We start from the raw sequence: 23,549 nt of genomic DNA on the forward strand, positions 1-23,549 counted from the left end.
TGGACTACCATTGGTCTGACCCAGCATGGCCATTCTTACGTTCTTAGCGGACAAATGGGTGGATTAGATAGGTTAGATTGATGGATAGATGGATTAGATAGGATGATCAGATAGCTAATCCAGTTAATCCATCCTATCTCTCAACCCATGCTCCACACACATAATGGTGCTATCACAGCATGCAGAACTATCAGCGATTTCATCCTTAACTTTGATGGGCTATCTCAATTGGAGCAAATGAAGGATCAAGACTCTTGTGCCTAGATCCCCAAAGGTATTTAGCCACTTGACTCCCAATGAAATCAATGGGAGTTAGGCACTTAAATACCTTTGAAGATTTGGGCCTTAGTCCTTTGTCTCCAGATGTTATAACTTTCCCCCAGCAGCTCCTGTTCCTGCTCCTGAAGTCAATGGGAGTTTTGCCATGGATTTTAGTGGGAGTGAAGACCAGGTCCTAAAAGATTTGGCAGGTCTGTTGCTAAAGATGGTGGGTCAGTTATGCCCCCAGTTATACCCATGAAAGTTGCAACCCCAGTGACTTCAGTGGGTGGCACATGTGGAGCTTGAGGCAGAATATGAACTATTATGTTTTTCAATTTTTTAAAATTGTGTTCCTCCTTCAGCATCACTCATGCCATTCTCAGCAAGGGACAGTGAAAAGGAAGCTGGTGTTGTAGAATCTGGGCAACTTCAGCATAATCGCCAGGTATTGGAGTTCTCAGCACACACCTTCTGTCTGGAGACAGCACTGTGGTGGTGAGCTGAAGTGGGGGTAGGGGAACGCTATGCAAATTTACTAGCGGAAGTGCAAACAAAAAAGGCAAGATATGTACATGGGTGATAACAAGGTAAATATTAGCAAAGGTAGCCTTTATGATACTAATATAACAGGATATCAGTAAGGAACAAATATTCAAACGTTCATGTCTGGATAGATTGTTTCCAGTATCAGGTTGGCAGATAAAACACCAACCTGCTGTTGTAGCAGATTGAAAGTGGGCTTTTTTTTTTTTTTTTTTTTTTAGAATTGGGATGTCTTTAAATTGTCCAAGACATTAGAGATCACTCCCCCTATTGCCTGAGTTTGTTAGCTTACAGGGCACACGCCAAGCTCCCTCCTTCCTCCCTGAGTTGTAAAGAACAGGGGCATCCTATTGCTGAACAGTAGTCCATGTGGGACAAGCAATGTTGCAGGGAGATTCATTGATTCATGTTGCTGTTGGGTTGTCTGATTTGACCTCAGGGTAGCAGATGGGTCCATGTATGTACACTTGTTTATGTGCATCTTCTAAAAGATTGTCGAGTACACTGAGGGCAGCGGATAGGCGCTCTTGTATTGCAGAGTAGTAAAGATCCAAACACATTCATATGAATACTTGGATTCAGTTTCCTATGAGAAAGATTCTCATTGACTTCAATGGGCATTAGATTAGGCCCCACTGTGCAGGGACATTTTCGTTGCTGTTTTCATTCATGAACTGGCATTCCTTGCTCTTTTCTGCTCAGAGCTGGTTTCCCCTTCATTCCTGACACTCACTTCCTTGGCTCCTCTTCCGACCTCCCACATGGTGGAAAAATATTCCCTGGCAATCCGAGTAACGTGTGATGTCAAGTAAATGACAGAAGGCAGAGGTGCAGGGCTTTTCTGGTTGTGTGTTTGTATGTTGTTATTTTTTAAGAATTCCTTTGACAACTCATCGTGATTTTACATATTAATGAAGATTATTACCTTGAATCCATGTCATTCACTAGGCAAGCCTATAATACTGCATTTTTGGAGAAATAGAGAAAAAAGATACTTCTTTTCAACAATTAAAAGTGAAAGCTCTTCTGATGCATGAGTTTTCTTTGTGTTTGCTCTATGGTGGACAATGGTCATTTAAGCCTGCACATTATTGTTATTAATTATGTGTATTACAGTAGCACCTAGAGTCTCCAACCACGATGGGGGGGTCCATTCCACAAGGTGCTGTATGAATACCTGGTGAGAAACAGTGAAAGTTTACCATATAAATAGACAAAGAGTTGGAGGGAAAACAGAGGCACAGAGAGGTGAAGTGACTTGCCATATAGCAGGTCAATGCCAGAGCCAGGAATTGAACCCAAGGGTGAAATCCTGGATCCATTGAAGTCAACTGCATAATTCTTATTGCGTTCAATGGGGCTAAGATTTCACCCCCAGTCTCCAGAATGCCAACTCGGCACCCGATCCCTTTGGCCAGATTGCTTCCCCATAGCCATTATTGTTGAACCATCCACGTTTAATTAAGAAACAAGCAGAAACATTGAAATAAGCACTTTCACACGCTATGTAGAGAAAAAAGCCAAGCAAAGAAATGCACCCTGTGTTATATTTTATTTAAAAGGCCATATATTGCTGTAGCAGGAAAGCTGTCTCTTTATAGCCTGCTCTGGTTTGGCATTAGACGTGACAAATTAGTTTCGAAATACATTGTTTCCAATAAAATTATCTTTTCAAAAACAGTTTTTGTTATTTAATGTCAAACAAACCGCTGTGTTTATTATTGAATGTTACATAGCTCCATGAGAACAGTTTCTAAGATGATGGCTTTGCAGGGAATTTTAATGTCCAATTCCAAAAAAAGTTCCACTCCTTTGGATTCTTGTGTTGGCAAAAGGCATCCGAGAGTGTCTTGTGATGAGAGCCATTAGAATGTTTTCAGAGAAGACTGTAAACAATGTGGATCAAATATCTGCACTTGTGTTTCTTCCTAAAGAAAGATTTACTTGCTTACAGTCTTAAGTACAGTATGAGCCCCACTGTTTTGTTAACAAAACCAAATAGGAAACATACAGTAAATATGCTGATGCCTGCCCATGTCCTCAGTGAGATGGAAACATGAACAAGGCTTTGTTTTGCTATCTGGGGGATGGCAGATGTTAGCAAGATTTAGCATGTGGGTTTCTATTTGGTTTGCCTAAGGCAGTAGTGGAGATGATACTAGAAAATCCTGATCCTGCAAACGCTTATTACTATTTATTTATTATTTAAATGATGGCCTAGTCTACACCTAAAACTGAGGACTGTGAAAAATGTCACACTCTGTGCAATGTAATTAGGTCAACCTAACCCCTGGTGGAGGCACAGCGAGGCCCATGGAAGAATTCTTCTGTCAACCTAGCTACTATCTCTCAGACAGGTGGATTAACTACATAGGAAGCAAGTACACAATAGCACTCCAGAACCCAGCTGTCTGGCTGTAGCAGCTCCTGCATAGACATATTCTATGTTAGTGCCTAGAGTCTCTCGCCAAGAGGGCCCCATTGTGCTAGATGTTGTACAGCCATGTAGTAAGAGACAGTCCCTGCCCCAAAGAGCTTATGATCTAAACAGACCAAGGTTAGGAGTGGAAACAGAAACACAGAGACTTGCCCAAAGTTACCGAGCAGATTAATGGCAGGGTGGTATGAACTCCAGGTCTCCTGACTCCCAGCCCAGTGCCCTATCCACTAGCCTGCATTGCCTCCACTTCTGCTTCTGCTTCATGGTAGGCATGCTGGTAATGCCCTGGAGATCAATAGGGCTACTCATATGAGTCAAGTTAAGCAGGTGTGTAAGTTCTTGCAGCGTCAGGGCCCAAATCTCGGTGGATGAAGGAAGTCATGAAAGCGCATCATATGCGTGTATGTGAGTTCTCCCACTGGGCTTTATTCTGCATTCCCGATGCATGCAGATTGCTTCCTAGATTCAGTAGGAGACCTTTCTCTGAAGGAATGATGGACTGGGCCTAATATGATTAGTGCAGAGTCCATAATATCATTGTGTACCAGACCCAGGAAATTATTTTTTATTTTTATACAAATTTAAACAAAATTTAAACAGAGTTCTGTGCTCTCCCTCTAAGCAGTGTGGTGTGGCGGATAGAGCACTGAAGTCAAGAGACGTACGTTCCATTCCCAACTCTGCCACTGGCCTGCAGGGTGACCCTGGGCAAGTCACTTTACCACTTTCTGTCTCAGTTTCCCTCTCTGTAAAATGAGGCTAATGATATTGACCTCTTTTGTAAAGCACTTTGAGATCTCCTGATGAAAAGCACTATATGAGAGCTAGGTACCATAATTATTAAGCAGTTCATAAAGAACCAAGGGATGGGATGGGTCAAAGTACCAAACTTTCTGTCATTTTCAGTTAAGTAGTACATTCCTCTGTTGTCCGGTACCAGCAGGAGAATGGTTTTTCACTGAAGGAGAAAATGGTAGAATTTCTAGATATGATGAATGATCAAAGCTGTTCCTTTCATTTTTCATTTTCGCAAAAAACATTCTCCCAACTAGGCACGGGCCAAAACGGCAATCGTGAATCCAAACCCCTTCAAACAGATTTTCACAAGTTCACATTCCCATTTCTGAACAGACTTTAAGGTCAGAAGGGACCATCGTGACCATCTCGTCTGACCTGCACATCTCAGGCCACAGAACCTCACCCACTCCTGTAATAGACCCCTCACCTCTGGCTCAGTTACTGAAGTCCTCAAATCATGGTTTAAAGACTTCAAGTTACAGAGTATTCCCCATTTAACATAGTCCAGTAGCTGGAAGGGGTCTTTCCTGGGCCCTACCCCACAAATATTGAGACCAGGTTCTATCTGAACAGCTTAGGGGGAGAATGCAGAACACAATATAAATAAGAGACAAGATTTCCTGGGTATTGTATACAATGATATTATGGAATCTGTGCTAGCTATATTGGGCCCGATCCTTCATTCCTATGTTTTGGGTTTGATTAGAAATAAGCCAAAATCACCCACAAACCACTGTTCTCATAATATTTTAATCTTTTGGGGGCAAAATAGCATGAAAAGATTGAGTAAGATTTTGGCACCATCTGATCCAAAACCTAGACCACATTTAGTTTTGAACCTGAATCTTGAGTTTCAGCTTAAATTTAAGCCTCTACCATTGCCTTAATGTGGATTCAAACACAACCTCCTCAACACAGTTTTATTCATTAGTTCTTACTCTGACTTCCTCCCACACATTGAATTCTCTCTTCTGATCAGAATCATGGATCTCAAAGAAACTGTCATCTCCTGCCACCCCTCAACATTAGCAGGCACAGGTTAGAAAACTAAAGTACCGAGCGATTTAGTGGCATACCCCGTGTCACTCAGTCAGCCTGTGACAGAGCTGAGACTCAAACCCAGATCATCTGTGTTTTAAGTCAGTGCTTTCACTGCAAGGCCAACCTTCTACAATAAAGGAAGTAGGGCTTTGTGGTGTAGGCCCAGGGAATGTAAAATAATAGATTAATCAAAATGATAAAGTCAAAATGAAGCACTTCAACCTTATCTAAATGAAACATTTAAATAAAGTCATATTGATATTTCTGAAACAATTTTCTCCCCAGAATTTTCAGTAGTGCTGGGTGAATAACTAATTCTTTGATTTGGTGGCAGTTCCAAAAGGAATTGAAAAAAACAATGTTTAGTCTGAAGCAAAAGGGACATATTTTCAGTGATGTGAAGAAGTCCATTTTAGATCTATTATAGAGCAAGGATTGGAACCCGGATCTCAGAAGTGTTAGTGGAGTGCAGGGTACAAAAGTGGTGGGGGTAGCAGCACTGGCTCTTCTGGCCATTTTGTGAATGCTCAAAACTATTTGTGTCCAATTTGTGAATAGTTTCAGGTTGACCAAAACTGCATTTTTTACTCTTCATCCAAAAATTTTCCCCCAGTTCTAATTTTGTGGGAAATTTAAGAATTTTGAATTTTCATTCCAAGATGGGACAAAAGGAAATTTTGAAATTTCAGAATTTCCCCCCATCAGAAATTCCAAACTTCAACCAACTGTAGTTCTCACTGTAGAAAGGATGTGGACAAATTGGAGAGAGTCCAGCGGAGGGAAACAAAAATGATCAGGGGGCTGGGGCACATGACTTATGAGGAGAGGCTGAGGGAACTGGGATTGTTTAGTCTGCAGAAGAGAAGAATGAGGGGGGATTTGATAGCTGCTTTCAACTACCTGAAGGGGGGTTCCAAAGAGGATGGAGCTCGGCTGTTCTCAGTGGTAGTAGATGACAGAGCAAGGAGCAATGGTCTCAAGTTGCAGTGGGGGAGGTTTAGGTTGGATATTAGGAAACACTATTTCATTAGGAGGGTGGTGAAGCACTGGAATGGGTTCCCTAGGGAGGTGGTGGAATCTCCTTCCTTAGAGGTTTTTAAGGTCAGGCTTGACAAAGCCCTGGCTGGGATGATTTAGTTGGGATTGGCCCTGCTTTGAGCAGGGTGTTGGACTAGATGACCTCGTGAGGTCTCTTCCAACCCTAATATTCTATGATTCTATGATAAGTCAATTGGAGTTTTACCACTGATTTCAATGGAATCAATATAGGCCATCCCTGAATGCTTTTGAAAATCCCACCTTTAAACAGCAGCTTCCTCGTGTGTAAAATTAAGTAATGACTAGATCTACGGGAAATGTTTTGTGCAAATTTATATTATTATTTTGCTGAAAAATACAGATTTGGGTTGATGAACAATTTGCAAATTTGGATCAATTTCAGCAAATTGTCTCAGTTGAAAAAAAATTTTTGGCAATGTGAAAATGGTTTGTTTTAGCATTTCTGAAATGAAACATTTTGACTGTTCATTTCAGAAAGACATTTTGTTTTGAAATTTCACTCAATTTGATTTAAAAAAAATTGTTAAAAGATTTAAAACCCTCAAAAAGGAAACCAAATGTAAGTTTTGTCAACATCTTCATTTCACTGGAAAAGAATCAAACATTTTTTTTTATTTTGGGTTGACCCAAACCAAATTTTTTCTCTGATTTTTTGGTTCAGCCACTGTACTGACAAATGGGTTATTTGCACCACTCTAGTAATACCATTTCACTAAGTGATATGTTGCAAGGCTAGCTCAGTAATGTTTGTAAAGCAGATTATGCCATGCGAGGATTTCAAATGTGCTTATTCAGATGTCACTGGTGCGCCTTCAGTAAGAAGGCTCAGTTTAGAAGAGGAATTCTATTTATTCTTGGAATTCTACCACATTTCTTGGGAGCTTCTCATAGGCTGAGTGCTCGCCTGTGCCCACTTCCTCACATGGCCACAATCACAGTGCTCAGAGCCCACTTCTAGTGCCCCCTCCCTATTCTTAATAAGGCAGCTCCCATTTTTCTTATTACATAACTTATAACTAGTTACAAAAAGAAAACACAAACAACACAACAATAACCAAATGTTGAAACACCATTCCAAATTATTGCCAAATATAAACAATACAAACCTATTCCAGGGTCCTCATGTCACTCAAGTAGGTACTATCCAAAGGTACGTTTCATTGCCCGTCCCCTGGCTCTGACCAGCACACAGTACTCTCTCATCAACAGAGAAGCATTTTCCAGTCACAAAAACCGGGCAGGAAGAGGAGTAGATCCTGCACATTGCACATGTTGAGTGCTGTGTAATGACATTCGCTTTAGACAATCCTTTCAATGACTTCCTTAGCAGTTACTGTGTGCCAATGAATTCTGGGACTTCATATTGGGGCCTGACTGTGTAATTGTATGAGTTGACATAAAGTGCCAATTTATACTCCATGCCAGGAACAGGAATATTTTTCATTTTTGTTAACAAAGAAAATAACATTTTCCTTCACTAAAACCACAGAGAAATTAATGGTGTTTAAAGCCACTTTAAAAAAAAATTGTTTGGAATAAGGATGTCCTGCTATAAAATTTATAAGCTGAATACTGATGGGGAAAAGATGGTTTAATCAGAGTTCACTTGTTTGGCATGGAGAACAAACAAATAAGTGCTTTTAAAACTTGATTGAAATACTTCTGTTTTTACAACTCTTTGGAAACAACAGTCTAGTGAGTGACTTGAAATCAGTGTTTAAATAGAAATGCAGCAGAGGATATTTCCTCTTCCTCAGCATGCACAGTGCCTATCTCTGGGGATAGGGTCATACAGCCGTATTCTGAGCTGGTGTAAACCAGGGTAGTTCAACAGAGCTATGGCATCTAATACCAGTTGAGGCTCTGCTCCATAGAGTTCAGTGAGACCATCGATTTCAATGCATTACTCACAGAGTAAGGTACCAACTAGAGCAGGTTGGGAATTTCCTGCCAAAATGTCTTTTAGACCAAAAATGTAGTTCCCATACACAGAAATGTGTCCGTTTTCCTTGGGGCAAATCCAAACAAACTATTTTATTTGTGGGTCCATTCGCGACGAGTCGGAGTCTGCCTGACCCAGCACGGTGCACTGGGGAGGGTTGCAGTTCAGGTGATTCCTGCCCCAGGTTGAAATTATCGGAATTTTCTGTAAGATGGAAATTCTGTTTTTCAATCAGCTCTAGCACTAACAAGAACAACAGTTGATCAGTCTGGCCCAGGTTTAGAACTACGGCTTTATTTTATATTATATTTATTGTAGGTCCTAATGCAATCTTTTCGGAGGAAGTTCTGTAGAAAACACAGAGCAGTGGTTGCATCAGGAAACAGGAAAAAATAATTAATTCATTGAACAAAATAATTAGCCATTGTTTCATCAGGGTACAAATCTGGTTATCGAGCAATTCAGTTTAGCATGATGAGAATATAGCAAGGCTTTGGGATATTTTTGGTTTGGGTTCCGTCTCCATATGGTAGATAAGCTGTTTTTTAGGCAATATCAAGGTTCGTGTCCGTCCATACCAGTTCAATCGCTCATCATTAAGGCTAAGAGTATGTCTCAGAGGTTGCGGAAGTCATGGATTCTGTGACTTTCTGCGAAGTCCGTGACATTGAGGCCCCACAGCCGCCCAGCCGCAGTGGCGGGGGGGTGGGGGGACTCTCCCGCAGCAGTCCAGCTGCCGCAGCAGTGGGAGACCCCCCCAGCTCCCAGCCATCCCCCCCCCCCAGCTCCCAGCCCTGCAGAGCAGCGGGAGATTCACCAGAGCTCCCCTGCCCCAGTGGGCGGCGGGGGATTCCGCCGCAAGTCCATGCCACTGCACGCAGCGAGGCAGGGTGCTGGAGGACCCTCCTCCCTCCCCATTTTGTCAGGGATGTTTTTAGTAAAAGTCAGGGGCAGGTCATGGCTGCCGTGAATTTTTGTTCATTGCCTGTTACCTGTCCATGACTTTTACTAAAAATATCCATGACAAAATCGTAGCCTTACTCATCATATAGATGTATCTGGTGTTTCCCAGCTGGAAAAATAGAGTAAATAAAAACATGCAAATTAGTCAACATTTTTCTACCAAAACATTTTTTTCCAACTGATATTTTTGTTTGACAAAACAATATTTTCACAGAAAGCACCTTCGTCTCTTGAAAAATTTATTTTTAATTGGAAAAACCGAAAAACAATTTTTTTTTCAAAAAACACCCCAAAATGTTTTCAGCAACTGAAACACCTTACCCCCCCCCCCAAAAATCTAGTTTTTATTTTTTATTTTTTTACAAAAAGTCAAAATTTCAGCTTGCAACCTCACCACCAGCATTTTCCAACCAGCCACAATTAAGTTTCTACTCCAAAGGGCAATGTGTGATGTTCTTTCTGTTAAAGATGAGAGGTTTAACAAGATATTTTGTGAAGTGGTAGGTGATTAAAGAATCCAGTTCTTGGATTACAGACTTTTCCATGCGTCAGGCAGGGAAATAGTGTGACGTTTACTAGTTGCACTTCTAACTCTTGTTCCTTTTTCTGACAAAGTCTTATCTGATTTTGGTCAATGCATCTTGTTTCAAAACACTCTGCCCCAGATGTTACTTTGGCTTGCAAATTGATTTGTTTGCTACTGTGGCTTGCCCTAATGTTGATTTCTAGGTTGTTGGCTTGATCTTTGTTCTTTTGCCTATTAAAATCTATCATACAACATTTTTGTTGGATGACTGGTGCTCTATCACGTAGAGGATGTGTCCAGTGCAACAATGCTGTGCTTTCACAAATACTGCTTTTATAAGCATTGCATCAATATATTTGTGCAACCTATTTACAGACTCTCATTATGCATAGTTTTGTCTTGCTCTTTTATATGCAAAATAGCTCAAAGGTGTCATAGACTACACTTTTACATCTCTTTGATGTCCTGGCAATGGCTTGGCCTTTCTTTCTCAGATATAAGTAATTTCAACCCGCAGCATGGATTTAAGAGTATGTCTATGTGACATTCCACCCCATAATGCTTTATAGAAATATGCTTATGAGTGTAAATATGACATAACTGGAATGTTTTATGCTAGATATGCCATGTAACATATCTTTGCAAAAGTTATTATCCACTGAATGTATTCATCCTATTTGTATGCATGTATCATTGTTATATCTGAAGTTAGGAGTGTTGGCTCTAGGCTTGTATTTAAAGCAGGGATCTAAACATGCGGCCCGCGGAGCTCTTCCCTGCGGCCCGTGGAGCTCCCCACGCCCCCCCCCCATTACTTCCTGTCACCGCCAAACTCCCCTCGCCCGCCCCCCCCGAGTTATTTTCTGTAGTTGTTAAGCTCCCCGTGCGCTGCTCCCCAATGTTTGGGGCACCTGCCACCCCCCCCCCGGAGTGTCTCCCGGCCCCCACTTGCTGCCTCCTCACTGCCCCGGAGCCTGGAGCCTGCAGCACATGGTGACTCAGGAGCCACTCCCCTCTGCAGGCTGCTGGCTTCCGGCAGGTCCTAGTGTCCCTCCCCACTAGGGCCAGGGCAGGCTGCCCTTCCTCTGCCCTGCTGCCCTAGTCCTGAGCCTCTCTCTTCACTGAGGTGCTGCCACCCTGGAGTCGCTCTAAGTAAGCGGCACCAGGCCGCAGCCCGCACCCCGCATCTCAACCCCCTGTCCAGAGCCCCCTGCCACATCCCACACCCTCCTGCACCCCAACTCCCTGCCCTGAGCCCCCTGCTACACCCTGCACTCCAACCCCCTGCTGCACCTCCCACCTCTCCTGCACCCCAATTCCCTGCCCTGAGCCCCCTGCCGCACCCCGCACCCCTCCTGCACCCCACACCCCAACTCCCTGCCCTGAGCCCCCTGCTACACCCTGCACTCCAACCCCCTGCTGCACCTCCCACCTCTCCTGCACCCCAATTCCCTGCCCTGAGCCCCCTGCTGCACACCTCCTGCACCTCAACTCCCCGCCCTGAGCCCCCATCACACCCGCACCCCTCCTGCACCCTAACCCCCTGTCCAGAGCCCCCTGCCACATCCCACACCCTCCCGCACCTCAACTCCCTGACCTGAGCCCCCTGCCGCACCCTGTACCCCGACCCCCTGCTGCACCCCACACCCCAATTCCCTGCCCTGAGCCCCCTGCTGCACACCTCCTGCACCTCAACTCCCCGCCCTGAGCCCCCATCACACCCGCACCCCTCCTGCACCCTAACCCCCTGTCCAGAGCCCCTGCCACATCCCACACCCTCCCGCACCTCAACTCCCTGACCTGAGCCCCCTGCCGCACCCTGCACCCCGACCCCCTGCCGCACCCCACACCCCAATTCCCTGCCCTGAGCCCCCTGCTGCACACCTCCTGCACCTCAACTCCCTGCCCTGAGCCCCCATCACACCCCACACCCCTCCCGCACCCCAACTCCCTGTCCTGAGCCCCCTGCCACACCCTGCACCCCAACTCCCTGCTGCACCTCTCACCTCTCCTGCACCCCAACTCCCAGACCTGAGCCCCCTGCCGCACCCTGCACCCCGACCCCCTGCCGCACCCCACACCCCTCCTGCACCCCACACCCCAATTACCCACCCTGAGCCCCCTGCTGCACACCTCCTGCACCTCAACTCCCCGCCCTGAGCCCCCATCACACCCGCACCCCTCCTGCACCCTAACCCCCTGTCCGGAGCCCCTGCCACATCCCACACCCTCCTGCACCCCAACTCCCTACTGCACCCCTCACCCCTCCTGCACTCCACACTCCAATTCCCTGCCCTGAGCCCCCGCCGTACCCTACACACCTCCTGCACCTCAACTCCCTGCCCTGAGCCCCCATCACACCCCGCACCCTTCCTGCACTGCCTGGGGGCAGAGAGGGGGCAGAGTTGGGGTGAGGACTTCGGGGAAGGGGTTGGAATGGGGGCAGGGAAGAGGTGGGGCAGGGGCGGGGCCTCATGGAAGGGGTTGAGTGGGGGCGGGACCGGGGGCAGCAAGGGGTGGGTGTCAGTGATGCGGCCCTCGGGCCAATGCACTAGTCCTCATGCGGCCCTCGTGGTCATTTGAGTTTGAGACCCCTGATTTAAAGTGTTTGCTGTAGAAAGCACTTAAGGGAGATTTAGTCAACATAGTGTGAAGGGGCTATTCAAGTAATTGGGAGTATTTAACTAGCAATGGACTTTGGGAGATGCCAATCCACATCTGAGCTTTCCTGGGAAGTTCAAACTAACATGTAAACAATGGCATCGGCCTCTAAAAGCTGAATCATTCATAGACATGTGACTTGCCCAGGTGGCTACAGACTCCATCTTGTTGCTGTGATTTTGCACAGGAGAACATAGGGGTTTCCGCCCACAAGAGAAAGAATATAAAAGGCCCTAGAAACCCCTCCATTTTATCTTCAGCTGGCTCAGAAGATAGCCTCTCCATGCCAAAGAGATGCCTGAAAGAAACTGGAACAAAGGATATTAACTACAGGGGTGTGAGTGATTGCTGGCCCCAGACTAGGAAGGAGTCTAGTTTGTGAAAGAAGCTTATTGGAACATCTCTGAGGGTAAGATTTACCTGCATTTAGTTTTCTACTGTATAAGGCTTAGGCTTGCGTGTTTTTGTTTTATTTTGCTTGGTAATTTACTTTGTTTTGTCTGTTATTACTTGGGACCACTTAAATCCTACTTTTTATACTTAATAAAATCACTTTTTGCTTATTAATTAACCCAGAGCAAGTAATTAATACCTGGGGGAGCAAACAGCTGTGCATATCTCTCTATCAGTGTTATAGAGGGCGAACAATTTATGAGTTTACCCTGTATAAGGTTTATACAGAGTAAAATGGATTTATTTGGGGTTTGGATCCCATTGGGAACTAGGTGTCTGGGTGCTAGAGACAGGAGCACTTCTTAAGCTGTTTTCAGGTAAGTCTGCAGCTTGTGGGGGATGTGGTTCAGACCTGGGTCTGTGTTGTAGCAGGCTAACATGTCTGGCTCAACAAGACAGGATACTGCAGTCCCAAGCTGGCAGGGAAAACGGGCTCAGAGGTAGTCTCAGCACATCAGGTGACCGTCCCAAGGGGGTTTCTGTGACCCAACCCGTCCCAGTCTACACTTGGAGCTGGGGATATGATTCCCAGCTTGAGGAAGAATACTAGTGCTAGCTCTCATCGAGCAGGTGTGCCAGCAATTGTAGTGTAGCTGCAGTAGCAGGGGCAGAAGCTCAGACTAGCTGTCCTGCACCCCTGGAGTCCAGCAAGGTTTGTCCTCGGGGCAGCTAGACCCTCCCACTGCTCCCGGTTGCACCGAGGCTATTATTTTTAGCACGCTAGCTCGATGGTATATAAAGGGAATATTGCCCTTTTTAACAGAGAGAAACCATTTCTGAATTTAAAAGGGTCTCCCTTCATTGTCATTTCCCCCTTCTAATCTGCCAAAGCAGCTGATATATCAACTTCTTCCTTCAGAGACCACTGCACTACTCTAACCAATCACTTGTGATGCTGGATGGAAGAGCAAGAAAAAAGGAAAAGTCATAGAGGAGATTTTCAAAAACTCCTAAAAATCCTGTGCTGATAATTGCCTTTTGAGATTCCCACCCGAACTGCACTTGACAGCACTGGAAGATGTCTGCTATCCCATTATTTGTTACCAGCAAAGAGAATCTTTTCTGTGTGCAGGACTATGACACCAGTCCAAAAATGTGCTTTAGGCAATTACAGAATATTTTTTGCATTTCATTTTCTGTATGAGCTTAAATTACTTCACTTTCCTGTCCCACCTGCATTCCTTGAAGCTTGGACTTTGCCAGCACGCAGAGCTGACTCTAATGATCTCGTTTTTCTTCTGAACTGGACCATGCAGGAGTTTGTTCATTACCAGGGCCGGCTCCAGCATTTCTGCTGCCCCAAGCGCGCGCAAAAAAAAAAAAAAAAAAAGCCGCGAGCGGCAGCGGCAATTGGAAAAAAAAGCCGTGAGCGGCGGCGGCAGTTCAGCGGCAGGTCCTTCGCTCCTAGAGGGAGTGAGGGACCTGCCGCCCCCGAATTGCCGCAGGTGCCGCCCCTCTCCCTTGGCCGCCCCAAGCACCTGCTTGTTAAGTTGGTGCCTGGAGCTGGCCCTGTTTATTACCTTTCTGAATTTTTCATGCGTTCACAGATTTTAAGGCCAGGTGGCACCGTTACAATTGTATAACCCAGGCCATAGAATTTCAGCCAGTGATCCCCACATCCAGGTCAATAACTTGTGGCTGAACTCGAGTATATCTTTTAGAAAGGCATTTGAAATTGATTTAAAGACCCCGAGTGCTGGAGAATTTATTACCCCCTAATATCAGGATGCAGCCCAAGGCCAGTGGATTCAAAATGATCTCCTCCCATGACTATACTGCCATTTACCTTATGACTAAAGCATGGCCGACTGTGTTTGCCAGGCAGTATCCATCGATGGGTGGCCTGCACCTCTGGGGAACACAAGTGAGTCATTTTAGTTTGGTACCTTTCAGTACCTAGTCACAACAATGTCCCCCTGAGGAGGCTCTATCTGGGGTAACTCTTGAGGGCTAGCTGTATAAGGCCATTACTCTCCTTGGGTATTTAGTGGTGAGATGTAAAGGCAAAGAAGGCCCCAAAGCCAAACCCTGGGTCCAAGCAAGCCATGGACCTTGTGGCTGTTCAGAACTGAACTGTATAGCTCAGACATCTCTGGTAATGAGGTGATGGGAATCAATTAGCTCAATGAAACTGGCATTCCAAAAAGCAGAAAAATCATTATTTGATAGAAGCAAGGAACATTTTGCTTTTAGAACTGAGACACAGAGAAAATAGAGCAGCACCTTCAGTACAGCATCAGTTTTTCCTGGAATTAAGACATAGTGTCATCCCGTATTTTTCTTTTTAAAGCCCAGAGAGCCGCAATTAGATTTCAGCAATAAAAGCAGAGAACGTCTTTAAAGGAAGCAGGCTTCACAGGATAGCTGAGGCACAAAACAAACAGCCCTTTGAACCGTAGAGAGATGACTCAAACTAACACAACAACGTGACAAGGAGTAAGAGAAAAAAGAATGAGCAATATTGAGGCCGCATCATCCTCATTCTTTCCAAATCCTTCCCTAATAACTAGTCAGTTGATTTATTTGAAATAAGTGAATTTCTGACACTCAACCTTACCAGTGTGTCCCCATGGGCCTTCTCTATCCAGCAGCACATGGAGAAGAATCTGACAGAGTCCTAGGGTATTAACAAGAGCAAATACATTCATGGGACAAGTGAATACATTAAAGGAATTGGCTGGAGGAAGGAAACCCAAGAAAGAGCTTGCATAACTGAAATATAGAAAAGGTCTGTATACTCTTTGGCTTGATTTCCTCTACAGCATGAATCCTTATGAGTAACAAGGAGTGTTGCAAGAATGTACATTACATCCTCAGCTGATGTAAATTGCCTTAATTCCGTGGAAGTCAGTGGAGCCATGTCAATTTACACCAGCTGAGGATCTGGCCTATCATAATGTATATATGAGAATGAGATTGGACGCATTGTGTTTGAAAGAGGGTGTGAGTGTATGCTGCAAACGTGAGAACATCCTACATACGTAGTGTGTATTTTAACAGCTCTGGGTGGTGCTTAATAGCAGGAGAAGTGTTGTGTGTAAAATGTGTTGCTTGGGCTTCATGTGCAGTTATACTTTTCATTTAGAAAATAATTTGCCTAAGTATGAATTTAAAAATCAAAATCCTTTTCTCCTCTTCATAGAGGAATAATAAATTTGCAGACTTTCAACATATTGATGCACTTGTATCAAGAAAAGTAATTTTATAATGTATGTATAGTTAATTCATGCACTTATACAGCAACAAATCTTCTTTAAACAGTTTTGACTGGAGAACTCTGCAAAATCCTATGAAACTCACCTGCTTGTAATTCATTCCAGACTCAATATGCATGAGAAAAATTTTAAGAAGTTGGTTAATATTTTGAGCAAACCTGGGCTCAGTTTTAAGTGAAAGCTTTAAGTGGTCTGGCATGAAAACTACTCAAAACATGAAAATTTGCATGGTTTTGATACATGCTTTTTTCTGAGTTTCACAAAGAAGTTGATTGACTTGGAATAGGCTTAACTGTGGCACCAGAGGTATAATATATAGGCTGTTCTGGAGATGGGCCACAAAAAAAAAAAAAACAAAACCCTGAATCCAAACAAACCCAGATTTTTTTGGAATTTGGTATGTGAATCAGCATCCACTCTGAATCCTGATCCCTAAACCCATCTCTGTCTTCTTTATCGCTGCTTTTAGCAGCATGGAAAGGAAGGAAATGCAAGTTTCCATTTTAAAATAAACAAACAATTGTATTGGGGCCTTCCACAGCTAAGGAATGATCAGGCACGTGAATCACTTACTCATTCAAGTATCTTATGTTCTTATGTTCACAGTCTGATTCCTCCAATCACCCATGCCTCTGATTTGAGTTAAGTAGATATGGATTCTTGACAGCATTCCTGCTGCTCTGAAATCCATAGGCATTGAACACCATTTAATTGTTTAAGGAACACAACTTCCTATATTAATTAAGCAGGCAGGAGTAGGGACACATCACAAAATCAATGTGTACTTTGAGCTCGTCCAATATTCAACGAGCTGAAACCAGGTTTTTCCAGTCCCCTGTGTGTAGTTTGGGACACTGAGTCTTACCTCTTACACAGCAGCCTGGCTTGTTATTGGCTAGCAGCAAGAGCGTTGCTATTGGCCCGGAGCGCTTGACAGCCTTCCAAGCATCCCCAGGAGAAGCTGGAATGTTTTCCATCTGAGCTTGTATTTTATGGACCATGAGATAGAAACTCAGGACGGGAGGCATGAGGAAGGAAGAACTAAACCTTCACCTCTATGATCATGTTTCCCACTCAGGCTGTGCAGCCCCAATGACTCCCTTGCCAGGAGCTTTCACTCCCAGAGGTTGGTAATGTTGCAAAACCAATGACTGTAAACATTAGTGTAACTGGAAACCTCTATTCAGCTGCCTGGCCTAAGTGAAATGAAATGAGCGACTTCTCATCTCAGCTGGGGAGAGTATCCCATGGAAGGATTAAGGTCAATTGTGGCAGGCCATATTTTGGCAAATGCATCACCCCAGCTTAGAACTACACAGGGAAGTGCTGTTTATGTGAACAAAAACATCCTGTAAATACAGAATGAAATTTCAGTTATTAGGTGCAGAGCCTGTCAAACAGAACTGGATTTCCTGTACAAGGTGCTAATTAGTAATATTGCCCCAGCTGAGATGAGAGGTGTACATAATAGATCTGTTTTCATCAATATTATTATTTCTATTACAGTAATGCCTGGAACCCCAACCAATTGGGGCCCATTGCGCTAGGAGCTGTACAGAGTGAGAGACTGTTCCTACCTTGAAGAGCTTACAATTCAAACAGACAAGGACTATGTGACTGGAAGAATCATTATCCCTATTTAAATTAAATTAATGGAGATATCCTATCTCCTAGAACTGGAAGGGACCTTGAAGGTCATCGAGTCCAGCCCCCTGCCTTCACTAGCAGGACCAAGTACTGATTTTGCCCCAGATCCCTAAGTGGCCCTCTCAAGGATTGAACTCACAACCCTGGCTTTAGCAGGCCAATGCTCAAACCACTAAGCTATTTATTGATGGAGAACTGAAGCACAGAGAGATTAAATGATTTCCCCAGGGTCGTACAGGAAGTATGTGGCAGAGCTAAGATTCAAACCCATATCTTCTGAGTCCCCTTCCAGTGCCTTAACTGCAGACCATCCTTTCTTCCTCAGCCCATGTTAACAAATCGTTGGTTTGGTTTTTCCTTAGCTCATATAGGGAGAAAGCAGCAAACAATCTTTAAGTACAAATCCAGGCATTCAAACAACACATAATGGGCCAGATTCCACATCGACTGGGATGAATAATGGATGTGTTGCTGTTGATTTCAATGGGACTATGATTTGGCCCTTAGTTTGTTTGCTTTGTTTCATAGATTGGCACCGCTTTAGCTCTAGTGCCTGCCATCATGACAACTACACAGTTTGAGGATATGTCCCAAAAGTGGCAAAATTGGCTGAAACACACAGCCCCCATTTTTATTTTCCGTTTGTATTTAAAGAGGGTTTATTACAATTCCCAGTGTGAAGTTCTGCAGTCTGCCAAGCCAAGATCTTGTGACCACTTCTCTCCTGAGACTGACTATGATATGAAAAAAGGACATTCTAAAATTAAATGCTGTAAGTTATACCTTGAAATTCCTTAACACAGAATTGACTATCAGGTCTATGAAGAAATAACACACACAAAAAACAGACCTGATGTCCTCTCACTGTAACTCCATTGACTGCGTGGAGTTACTCCTGTTTTACACCAATGTATCTGAGAAAAGGATCAGCTGCAAAGTATTTAAAAAGAAAATGTAATCTTATCCATTGAACACACAGTTCCCATTGAATAGCCATAGTTGGGCTTTCCAATGGAGCCTAACATTACGTAAATAGTACTTGAATATTAATATCACTGACTGTAAGCTCTTAGGAGCAGGGTCTCATGTTCGTACAGCACCTAACACAATGGGGCACCAATCCATGACTAGGGCCCCTATGTGCAACTGTAATAAAATAATAACTAGTCATTTAAATCATGTACTTACCTTTGTCAGTGTAGCTACATAAGTATTAAAAAGACACTTGCTCCATCACCATTAGCCAGAGAGAAGCCCAGGTGGCTAACCTAAATCCTGCTCTGCGCTACTGTCCTGTGCCTTAAAGCTGTTCCAGAGAGTGGTGTTATTTTATGGACAGTGGCGCTCGCCAATTTCCCCCCAGTTTAACTGAAATCAGTGGGAGCTCGTCACTTAACCTGTTTAGGAGCTTTGGAAAATCCTGCTAGGCCCCTGTGTGCATGGTTAGTGCCCTTGAGAATCTGGCCCTTACTTGCTCAAGACCGAGAGGTGCCAGGTCGACTCTTTTCAGAATGCACTTGGGAGGGTTTGTTTGCTAATTACTCCCTTGCCTCCTGATGCTGCCCTGAGGCTTTCAGGGGTGTCCCGGTACTTTCTTATCCAAAGTGCTGGACTCACTGTCTTCACAACACTCCCCGTGGAGAGCCCGGAGCAAGGGCTCGAGTTTCAGTCTTGTGCTGCATGGTCCTTCATTACACTGCCACTAAACTCTGGGCTGGAACAGCGCGCTGGGGTGAGCTAAGGACAGGGCGGCGGCCTTAGCCTTGAATGCCTTCCTTTTCCCAGGGGAGGTCGGGCTTGTAGGGGTAGCAGGACAAAGCCACAGCGGTTAGCAGTGTTCCTTGTGCTGGTACTGGTGTGAGAGTCCTGTAACAAACTTACACTTGCTTTCTCTGTGACAGTCTGTGCCACACGGGACTGGCGTTTTTATCAGGCTATGCTGTGGAACTTAAAAACAAAACACCCCCCCCCCCCAAGCAAAAAACAAAAAACCCCAAATTTTTCATTTTGCCATTTTGCAAAGGAAACCTTTCAACTTTTTGTTCAAAACCACATTTTGTTGTGCTATGTAGCTAGGTTTAATTAAAGAAAAAAGGGTTCACATCGCAAAATGAAATGAAATATTTCATCCAGCCTGAAATGAAAATGTTTCGGTTTGGTGTGGTGAGAATAACGGAAACGTTTCCATTGCAACACGTTTTCCCCTCCCTGTTCTTGTGGCTCAGCCACCTAAGGGAGCAATCGGTTCTGGTCAGCTCTCCTTCCGTGTACCAACTATGGTGGCCCCTGAGCATAGGGGAAATTCCTTGCAGTCGCTCATTCTTCTCACCAGCCTGCACAGGGCTGCCAAAAACCTGCCCCTGCAGGTCAGCCTGTCAAATTTACCAGAGAATAAAATGGAAAGACATTACTCCCCCTCCCCGTAATTCTTCCACATTGTGGGATGTGGCATGACAGGCTTTCTGCAGCTTGGAGTTTACCTTTTGGGGGCCTTTTTTTCCTGCTTTGCATTAGCGAAATTTCTCTCCAAACCCTATGCAGTTTCAAACCAGCTCAGCAAGCCTGGTTTGGAACCAGAGATGGCCTGATTCTCACTTACACTCAGGGCTTGGATACGCACAAAGGCTGGATCGCTTTAACTATACCAGAATAGGAAGGGGAATCAGCTATGTTGGTGTAAACATGCTGTACCTGTGTCCACAGTAAGGGTTTATGGGCATCATTATTCCAGTTAAAAAAAATCACAGCCCATAACTGGAACATTGATACGGGTTCAGAATCTCTGTAGACCATGCCTAAGCCCCTTTCCACCACTCTGGAAGTGTAAAGGGCCTTGCATTGGGTGTGTAAATGCAATCAATGCCCACTTTAAGGCCCCTTTATGCTGCCAGAATGAAGTAAAGGGGCCTTAGTGTAAATCCGAATCAAGCCTGTTGTGCAGAAAGGGTACAGCTTGCTGATGAGTCAGCTCCTAGTGCATAGCTTATTCCCGTTCCCCGACTGGACGTTGCTGGGATAACTGCATCTACACTGGGGCTTTGCTGGCACAGCTATGTCAGCTAGGGGCCTGAAGAATATTTCCACTCACTTTAAGGCGCTGCCTTGCCCCTCTGGTCATCATTTACCCCTGTGCAAATGGGATGTAAAAGGTGTAAATCCGAATGGTAGCAGTTTACAGATATGTTGCAGCCACTCTGCACAAATCTAAGGCCCCGTCTACACTGGCAAGTTTCTGCGCAGTAAAGCAGCTCTTAGCGCTGTAACTCCCGAGGTGTGCACACTGCCAAGCCACTTAGTGCGCAGAAACTGCGCAGATGCAGAGCTCTAAAAAACCACCTCGACGAGAGGCGTAGAGCTTTCTGCGCTGGGGCTACAGTGCTGCGGTGCCAGTGTAGACACCGTGGTGATTACAGCACTGCGATTGGCCTCCGGGAGGTGTCCCACAATGCCTGTTCTCACCTCTCGGGCCATCGGTTTGAACTCTACTGCCCTGCCCTCAGGTGACCAACCGTCAGCCCCACCCCTTACATTCCTTTGCAAATTTGAAAGTCCCCTTCCTGTTTGCTCGGTGATACATGCAGTGGTCTCAGCGCATCTTTCCAGGGGGCCATGCCTGTTCCACGCACCAGGCGATCCCCCGCTTGGAGCAATGCCGAGCTGCTGGACTTCACTGGCATTTGGGGAGAGGAGGCTGTGCAGTCCCAGCTGTGCTCCAGCCGTAGGAATTATGATACCGATGGACAGATTTCTAGATGCATGATAGAAAGGGGCCGTGACCGGGACACATTGCAGTGCAGGGTCAAAGTGAAGGAGCTGCGGAACGCCTACCACAAGGCGCGGGAGGCAAACAGCTGCTCCGGTGCTGCGCCCACGAGCTGCTGGCTCTACAAAGAGCTGGACGCAATACTCGGCGGTGACCCCACCTCCACTGCCAAGGCCCCTGTGGATACTTCGTTGGCTCGCGTGCCAGTCGAGAGTGGACCAAACCAGGAGGAGACAATCTTGGATGAGGATGTGAAGCAGGACCCAGAGGCAGAGGATGACTCAGAGGCCAGAGATGCAGGCAGCCAGGAGCTCTTTTCTACCCTGGAGGAGCCTAGCCAGTCACAGCAGTCGGATATTGGCGAAGCGCAAACAGGAGAGGAGGCCCCTGGTAAATGGATCTGATTTTGGGAATCGCTGAAGCGAGTTGTTGGGGGCAGGAGGGTTGCAGAAAGCAGGCTGGTCTCCCACCACATGACTATTCTGAGCGGCAGAACAGGCTGTTGATAGACTCCCTCACTTCACGGGAATCTCCCTCAGAGATCTCCAGGAAACTCTCGTGGAGATACTGGGCAATCCGCTCCCGCAGGTTCCTCGGCAGAGCTGTTTTGTTTCTTGCCCCATTAACGGTAATTTTCCCGCGCCACTGTGCCATCACGGGTGGGGGGACCATTGCTGCACACAGGCAAGACACATAGGGGCCAGGGCAGAAGCCGCAGGCTTGGAGAAGACCCTCCCTTGATTCCCTGCTCACCCTCAGCAGTGAGATATCTTCCATAATGATCACCTCCTGTGGAAAGTGTGGGGACAGGAATGATTATCAGGCCCCCACTACAGTGCTGGCTGTCCCCAAGTGCCCAAGAGCCACGTGCCCTTGGGTCCGGAGACAGTGATTTCCCCTGCCCCTGTGGCTACTCACCATTTTGGGGGTCTTGTGGCTCATGTGTGCTTGTCTGGGGTCAGCCAGTTAGTGACAGGTGTGTGAGTACTGGCTGTGTTTTAAAGCACTGAATCGGTGTTGTCTGTGTTGCAAACAATACTGCTTCTGTAAAATGTAGCATTTAAATTTCACAGAGATGACCTTGGGAGCCCAGCCTCCCTCTTTGTTATCGGCGGCAGAACGGCTGCGCACAATTAGAAAGTGACCACGAAGAACTAAGGAGGACTTTACGCGTGAGGTTATGATGCTCTCCACCGCCGAGGAACAGGAATTGAAGGAGTGGTGGGACAGCGAGAAAAGGAACTAAAAGGAGAATGCAGCACACCAGAAAGAAGCCACAGAGCGGCTCTTAACAGTTATGGAGCGCCAAGCAGACACGCTCCAGGAGATATTAGCTCTGCAAACCGAGCAGCTCCGCGCCCGCCCTCCCCTGCAGCCGCTGTCGCAAAACTCTTTCCCATGTACCCCCCCCCCCACACACACACATACAACGCCAACACACTGTTATCAACCTCCTGGCTCCACTCTCTACCCGCAGCATTCCACTCCTCCCTCCTCACAGTCCAGCAGTGTGGCCTCCCACTACCCACTGCACTCAACACCCAGCCCTCTGCAGTCTGGCCCTGCTGAAGTACAGCACCCGCCGCATTGTACGTCAACAGAGAAGGTTGGGTATGATCCCTGGACGTACACAAATCTGTAGCCATCCCGGGACCCCTCCGTCTCTTGAGAACTTCCCTTCCCCCATCTCCCTTCCCCCTACGGTGATCTTCTGATAAGGGAAGAAAGTCCCGGCTTGCAGCTTCTTGAACACGCCAGTGTTCCAAAAGATGCGTGCGTCATGCACCTTTCCAGACCAGCCTGCATTAGTGTCTGTGAAATGCCCACGATGATCCACAAGCACCTGGAAAACCACTGAGAAATACCCCTTGCGATTAATGTACTCAGTGGCTAGGTGGTCTGGTGCCAGAATTGGAATGTGCGTGCCGTCTATTGTCCCTCAGCAGTTAGGGAAGCCCATTTGTGCAAAGCCATCCACAATGTCATGCACGTTGCCCAGAGTCATGGTCTTTCGGAGCAGGATGTGATTAATGGCCCTGCACACTTGCATCAACACGATTCCAACGGTCGACTTTGCCACTCCGAACTGGTTAGCGACTGATCGGTAGCAGTGTGGAGTAGCCAGCTTCCACAGTGCAATTGCCACGTGCTTCTCCAGTGACAGGGCAGCTCTCATTCTCGTGTTCTTGTGCCACAGGGCTGGGGTGAGCTCATCACACAGTCCCATGAATGTGGCT

The sequence above is a fragment of the Terrapene carolina genome, unplaced genomic scaffold, assembly GCF_002925995.2.
Source record: "Terrapene carolina triunguis isolate 2854851 unplaced genomic scaffold, T_m_triunguis-2.0 Scaffold94, whole genome shotgun sequence".
Taxonomy (NCBI): Eukaryota; Metazoa; Chordata; order Testudines; family Emydidae; genus Terrapene; species Terrapene triunguis.